This window comes from Trichechus manatus, unplaced genomic scaffold (genome assembly GCF_000243295.1).
Source record: "Trichechus manatus latirostris isolate Lorelei unplaced genomic scaffold, TriManLat1.0 scaffold00012, whole genome shotgun sequence".
Taxonomy (NCBI): domain Eukaryota; kingdom Metazoa; phylum Chordata; class Mammalia; order Sirenia; family Trichechidae; genus Trichechus; species Trichechus manatus.
This window is the reverse complement of record NW_004443948.1, coordinates 16789116-16797154: the sequence shown is the minus strand read 5'-3', so window position 1 is coordinate 16797154 and position 8039 is coordinate 16789116. Positions and strand designations below refer to the sequence as shown.

At 36.6% G+C, this 8039-nt stretch overlaps 1 pseudogene; it reads right to left on the bottom strand.

Annotated features, from left to right (window-relative positions):
• Nucleotides 1–3239: 3239 nt before the first annotated feature.
• Nucleotides 3240–5962, bottom strand: LOC101344932 (glyceraldehyde-3-phosphate dehydrogenase-like; annotated as a pseudogene).
• Between the last annotated feature and the right edge of the window lie 2077 nt (nt 5963–8039).

Here is an 8039-nt window from a genome sequence, read left to right as displayed (position 1 = left end):
CTCTCCACAACCTCTCCAGCATTTATTATTTTGTGTTTTTTGGATTAGTGCCTGCCTTGTTGGGGTGAGATGGTATCTCATTGTAGCTATGATTTGTATTTCTCTAATGACTAATGATCACGAGCATTTCCTCATGTGTCTGTTAGCTGCCTGAATGTCTTCTTTGGTGAAGTGTCTGTTCATATACTTTGCCCATTTTTTAAATTAGGTTATTTGTCTTTTTGTTGTTGAGGTGTTGCAGTATCTTGTAGATTTTAGAGATTAGACCCTTATCTGATATGTCGTAACCAAAATTTTTTCCCTGTCTCTGGGTTCTCTTTTTACTGTTTCCGTAAAGTCTTTTGATGAGCATAAGTGTTTGATTTTTAGGAGCTCCAAGTTATCTAGTTTCTTTTTTGGTGTTTGTGTATTGTTAGTTATGGTTTGTATACTATTTATGCCAAGGCTGTAAATCTTTACGGAAGCAGACTGTCTCATCTTTCTTCCACAAGGTACAAAAGGGTGTAGTAATTCTGAGAAAAGAGAGAGTACCGTCTTACAGTTCCAGAAGGTAGCAAGAAGTTGCATTCATGGAGGAAATGATATTTGAGTTGGACCCTGAAGGATGAAAGGATTCTAGGTTCTTTTTATCTCCATATAAATTTTAGGAGCCACTTGTTAACATACTCAAATTAGTCTTGTGGGATTTTGATTGGGGTTTTCTTGAATCTATAGATCAGATTGAGGAGTACTGACAGTTTAACAATCTTACATCATCTAGCCAATGAACATAGTTTATCTCCCCCTTTCCTTAGGTATTCTTTAATTTCTCTCAGCAGTGTTTTATAGTTCCCAGTGTACAAACTTTACACATATTTTGTCATATTTATCCCTAAATATTTCATGTTTCTGAATTATTTTATATTTGTTTTAAACATTTTCTTTTGTCTTTGTCTGATTTTGGTATCAGGGTAATACTGACCACATAAAATGTGTAGGGAAGTGTTCCCTTGTCCTCAATTTTTGAAAGTGATGATAGATGATTGGTTTTATTTCTTTATGGAGTGTGAAGTAAGCCATCTGGGACTGGATTTTTTTTTTTTTTTTTTTTTTGGGAAGACTTTCAATTAAAGACCATCTTTCTAAAATAATATAGGGCTATTTAATTTTATTAATATTTTAAAATCATTTTTGGTAGTTTGTGTCTTTTAAATAATTTTTTCGATTTTATCTAAGTTATCAAATTTCTTGGCATAAAGTTCTTAATAATATTTCCTTATTATCTTTATAACATCAGTAGTTTCTGCAGTAATATTCCTTCTTTAATTCACAAAATACTAGTATTTTTTTTATCTTCTCTCTTTGTTGATTGACCTAGCTAGAAGGTTATCAACTTAATTTATCTTTTCAAATATCTAGTTTTTCTTTGTATTGATGGTATCTATTATTGGTTTCTTTCATGTTTTATTGATATTTTTGTTTTTGTTTGTTTTATTCATCTCTATTATACTTCTTCATCCTTGGGTGGTGCAAACCAAAAGGGTGGAGGTTCGAGTCCACCCAGAGGCACCTCCAAAAAAAAAAAAAAAAGGTCTGGCAATCTAGTTCCAAAAAAAATTAGCCATTGATAACCCTTTGGAGCACAGTTCTACTCTGGCACACATGGGTCACTGTGAGTCAGAATCAACTCAGCAACAACTAGTTTATTATTCTGTTCCTCTACTTACTTTGAGTTTAATTTTCTCTCCTTTACTAGCTTCTTAAGGTGGAAATTTAGATTGTGGATATCAGACCTTTCTTTTTTCTTTTATAAGCATTTAAACTATAAATTATACTCAAAGCTCCAATTTAACTGCAACTAAAGTTTTGATAAGTTGTGTTTTCATTTTCTTTGGTGTCTTTTAAATTTTTTCTTTCAGTTCATTTTCTTAAGTTCAAAATATTTTCTACTTTCTCTTGTGATTTTTTTCTTCAACATGGGGCTTATTTAGAAGGTTTTTAGTTAATATACAGATTTTAGGTGATTTTCCAGATATCTTTTTGTTATTAACGTCTCATTTGAATCTGTTTTAGTCAGAGAACATATATGGCAATATTTTAATACTTTTAAATTTGTTGAGGCTTGTTTTATGGCTCAGGTTTATCAGGTCTATGGTAAATGTATATTCTGCCATTGTTGGCTGGAGTGTTCAATAAATAAAATTAAATTCAGTTGATTGAGAATGTTCTTCAAGTCTTCTGCATCCTTACTGATTTTCTGTCTACTTGTTCCGTCAATTGTCTGATATTAATACAGCTATTCCAACTCTTATATTTAGCGATTGCATGGCATGTCTTTTCAACCTTTTGTCTTAATCTATGCATTTATATTTAAAGTGTCTTGTGTTTATACACGCTTTGTGTTGTGTCTAGTTCTTTCAACTAATCTGTCCGTTTACCTTTGGTGTAACTATTGATACTATTGGGTTAAGTTTATACGTTTGCTTCATATTTTCTATTTGTTTCTTTTTTTGTATTTCTTTTGCTTTTCCTGATATCTTTTTCGTTGAAATTTTTTTTAGTAAAATTTTATATCCATTCTTATCTATATCTCTTTATGTTAATTTTTAGTGATTTCTCTATGTCAGTATGAGTCAGAATCAACTCAACAGCAACAGGTTTATATATACTATTTAAGTTCTCATAGTCTATCTTCAAACAATATTTTATCACTTCCCTATATGTAAGAACCTTGACAGTATGCTTCCATTCCTTCCTCCTGTTCCTTGTGCTACTACTGTCATACATTTATTTTTAAAAAAAAACTCATTGCCATCAAGTCAATTCTGACTCACAGTGACCCTATGGGACAGAGTAGAACTGCCCCATAAGGTTTCCAAGCAGTGCTTGGTGGATTCGAACTGCCAGCCTTTTGGTTCGCAGCTGTAGCTCTTAACCACTATGCCACCAGGGTTTCCAGTGACCCTATAATGACCTTATAGTGACCTATACATTTATAACCTATATGTATTACAGACTCCAGCATATGGTTTTTATTTATTCTTTCAACAGTCAATTATCTTTTTGGGAAGTACAGTGTACTGTATGGATGCTGCATAACAAGGTAGGGCTCTAAAAGCCCCTCCCCTTCTTCAGGATGGAAACTGTGTTGAGAATGAGAGAATTAGTTGTTGGGGATTGGGTTGGCGCAAGGACTCCCCAGCAGCTGAAGGACTCTGTCCCTCTCTTGCTATTGCTGAGGTTGGTGGTCCTTGAGGCTCTTACTCCTTGGAGGCCATGTGGACTGTATGTTCCACTATCATGTTGCTGTAACCAAATTCATTGTCATACCAGGAAATGAATTTGACAAACTGAGTGTGGAGGGCAATGCCTGCCCCAGCATCAAAAGTGGAAAAGTGAGTGTTACTGTCGAAGTCACAGGAGACAATCCTCTGTGTAGCCCAGGATTCTCTTTAAAGGGTACTCCACCACCTGCTTCATCTCCTTGTTGACGCCATCATACTTGGCAGCTCTCTCTAGACAGCAGTTCGGATCTATTACCAACACATTGAAGGTGGGGACATGGAAAACCATGCCAGTGAACTTCCAGTTCAGCTCAAGGATGATCTTGCCCGCAGCCTTGGCAGTGCTTACTGATACAGAGATGACATTCTGGGTAGCTCCACATCATTATGACACAGTTTCCCAGAGGAGACAGTCATAGTCTTCTGGGTAGCAGTGAAGACATGGTCCCTCCACAATGCCAAAGTCATCTTTGACAAAGGATCTTTGCCAGGGAGGCCAAGAAGGTGGTGCAGGAGCCATTGTTCATAATTTTCAAGGAATTGTCATAGATGTCAAAATTCGCTCCCATCAAAACATGAGCATCAGCAGAAGAAGCAGAAATGATAAACCTTTTGGCTCCATCCTTCAAGTGAGCCTCAGCCCCAGTGGACTCCACAACACTTTCAGCGCCATCATCACTCCATTGGATACTGACAGCATCTCACTCCTGAAAGGCAGGGATGGGCCCTCCATTGATTACAAGTTTCTCATTCTAATCCTTGGTGGTGTCATTGAAGTTGCCATGGGTGGAATCATATTGAAATATGTAGGTTATTAGTTGCTATCAACAAAGGAATCATTGATGACAACAGTTTCTGCGTTAGTGAAGTTAAAAGCAGCCCTAGTGACCAGGTGTCCAATGAGGTAAATCTGTTTTTCCGACCTTCACCATTGTGTCTCGGGGATGTGGCTGGCACTGCACAAGAACACGTGTCTGTTTGTTGACAGAGAGGATTGGACAAGCGATAGTTTTTTATATAATTTTAAAACGTCATAAACTTCCTTTGATATTTATTCACATGTTTACCATTTTCTGTGCTCTTGATTTCTTTTGGTAGATCCAAGTCTCCATTTGGCATAATTTTCCTTCTGTCAAAGGGAATTCCTTTGGTATTTCTCTTAGCACAGTGCTGCTGGTGGGAAATTCTTGCAGCACTGAACTGAAATCTTAATTTTACCTTTTTGAAAGCTATTTTTGCTGTGACTCCACGGTTTTAACCAGCTATGCCTTTCCACAGTTTGAGATGAGGATCAAAACTGAGGCACCTTCCAGCAGCCTTCCATGCTGTCAGTGAGACTTGCTTCGAGTCAAGGCTTGAGAAGAGAGCAGTCTGCTGGATTAAAACAAACAAACAAACAAAAAAACTAGGAAGCAGGAATAGTTTACTTGAAATAAGTCAACAGGAAAATGTAGCATCATTCAAATGCTGAATTTTTTTTCCTAGCAAATTTACTACTCTGAGTTATGGCTTAATTTTCATTCCTGGGAAAGAACTGGTCTAGGCTTGCTTGCTTTCACAATAGGATGCAAGTCTGTTTGTCCTCTGCAAGGCAGGGCTTGATGCTCACATTTTTCTTAAAAATGCCCAGACCTTTATAGTGCTGTCTTAGAAGTAGATAGTCATAACCATTAACTTAATTATTTGGACTGTGGTTCCAGAGTAGTCAGTCATTTGTTTAAAGAATATATTCTATTATTAATTTTATTTATAAATTTATTTATGATCTTGATGCTGTATTTAGAGACACCCTTGTAAGCTGGTGTGAAATAGAAAGAGGTTTCTCATCTCTAAAAGTCTATGAAATGTTTCACACGCATAAAAAACCCGAACTTTGTAATGATGTGTTAATGGCCAGAGCCTATCTTATATAGCAATAAAAAAATAGTTGCAGAAAATTACCACTTGCCAATAGATTTTTTCATGATATGCAAGAACTCGTGAATGATAATACCACTTTCTTCACTTTATGATTGAGGTTTTGCCTGTTATATACTGAAGCTAATTCTTATCAGAGAGGCAGGTGGGAAGACCTGGGTTTACAACCCAGCTCCACGTAGTACTGGCTGTGTGGCTTTGGGCAAGTTATTGAATCTCTAAACCTCAGTTCTCTTTTCTGTAATGTTGGGAAAACCATATTATATTTAGCTTATAGGGTTATTGTGAATTTAATGAGATAATTCATGTAAAGCATTCAGCACAGTGCCTACTGCATTTTGACTCAATGCATGTCAAAGTTATTTTAATTAGCCTTTATGTTCAGTGAAAGAAATACATGAAATGAAACAAAAATGATCATCACCATTCTATGCAAACCTCAGGAGGCATGAAGAGAGTGCAAGAGAGATAAACAGTTGGATGGATAAATGCTAATGGTTTTCTAATTTAATGGGATGCCCTGCTAACTCTGATATAGTCAGAATGCACAGGGTTTCTTGAGAAGCTTTCTGTTAAAAACCAGAATTAATGGTATAATGCAGTAGGAAGGCCATTGGATTTTGTATTAGGAGACTTTGCTTTATCATGATCCTATTACCCACTTCTTACAGATACACCTGTTGGTCTCTGTGGTCATACACTGGAGATAAACCTCTCTGGGGCCCCTTGAGAGCAGGGAGAAAATTTCTGATGCCCTGTCTGGAAGAGTCACTGGCAGCCATGAACGGGTGAGGCTGCCCTCCTGCAGTAATTAGATGCCACTTGTCACTTTTGCTGCAACTCTTCTTGTTAGTGTGGCTTCTCCAAAGGCATGGGGATTTTCAGGATGTGGGTAGCATTCATAAACTCATGAGCAACCCCTTTCACACTTAGATTAAAAAAAAAAAAAGAATTAAATGTATCATCTTTGCCTGCCAAGTGGAACAATTGCTGAACTGAACTCATATTTGAAAGACTCCATTTTCCTTTAAGTGCTGAGGTTTGACAATACGTCACAGATTAAAGTCTGCCAAGCAGATATGGTAATGCAGCTACCTTGTGGCTCCTCTCTGAACCTTATGAACTAAGTTCCCTTTACATGGAGAGCTTCCTCTGAAGCAGGAGAACAAAGAAAAGAGACAGCTGCCTCTTTCTAGTTCCCAGAGATTGATATGTGAATATCAGATGTTGCTGTCTGGCCTACAAGGAAAGTGCGTGTGCCCTCAGGACAAACGCACTGAAGGAGTACTTGCTTTCAGAAAGCCAAAGGGGGCATCCAGATATTCTGAATGTTACAAATGCTCACGGGTGAACACCCTATTTTCTGAAAGTAAAATTGCCAGTTGCTTCTTTTGCTGTCAAAAGCAGCAGATTCACTGGAAAATGTGGGATGACTGTGTTATGGACTGAATTGTGTTCTGCCAAAATATATTGAAGTCCTCACCCTTGTACCTGTGAATGTGATCCTGTTTGGAAATAGGGCTTTTCTATTGTTATGTTAATGAGTACATACCCATATAAAATGGGAACCTGAGAGAACATGGAACACAGAAAGAAGGGATCCTGGTTATTCATGATATTCTGGACATTTCTTAAATGTATCATGCCATGATGAGTTTGTTTTTAATTCCTTATTTATTTTCTTGCTTCATATAAATATGCAAATTAATCATAAGACAGCAAGAAAGCCTGGGAAGAAGAGAGATCCAATGAAGAGAGTCAATTGTTAACATTCAAATATTTCCACTAGAAGTAAAGTTTCCAAGTAAGTTATTATTATTTTTTGTCCTTATTTTAATCTCATTCTTTATCTAGTGAACTAGTTAGTCTAAGGAAATAATTTACTAAAAACTTTCTCCTGCAGTAAAGTAAAATACTTTCGCCAGTAGTGTAATTGTCCACACTGAGTAGGATAATTTCTATTCTGGAATGTTTGTAATTTCCTTTTAATGTGGAAGGATTTATGATAAGCTATTTTATGGTCAAGCTGGGGAATTTTTCAGCAAATGTATTAATTCTTGCAGATGACAATTATCTCTGTCACCTTATAAATGCCTATTAATGCTAATAGTCACTAATTCTAATGGAAATAACATTGAGGAAATAAGTACTACATTTAGAATAGCAAAAGTAAAAACTGGAATCTGAAAATTGAGACATTTAAAAACCTGTCACTGTCCAATATGTTAAAGGAGAAGAATACAGCAAGATGGTATATAAAACATACTATAGATAGACTTGTGTCATCTGCGTATCTGAAATTGTTAATGAGTCTTCCTCCAATCCTGATGCCACATTCTTCTTCATATAGTTCAGCTTCTCAGATTATTTGCTCAGCGTACGGTTTGAATAAGTATGGTGAAAGGATACAACCCTGCTATACACATTTCCTGATTTTAAACCTCAAGTGTCCTCTTGTTCTGTTCGAATGGCTGCCTCTTGGTCTATGTAAAGGATCCACATGAGCACAATGAAGTGTTCACAATGTTATTCATGATTTGGTATGATCCACACAGTCGAATGCCTTTGCATAGTCAATAAAACACAGGTAAACATCTTTCTGGTATTCTCTGCTTTCAGCCAAGATCAATCTGACATCACCAGTGATATCCCTCATTCCACATCCTCTTCTGAATCCAGCTTCAATTTCTGGCAGTTCCCTGTTGATGTACTGCTGCAACCTTTTTTGAATTATCTTCAGCAAAATTTTACTTGTGAGTGATATTAATGATATTATTTGATAATTTCTGCATTCTACTTGGTCACCTCTCTTTGGAATGGACAAATATGGATCTCTTCCAGTCGGTTGGCCAGGTAGCT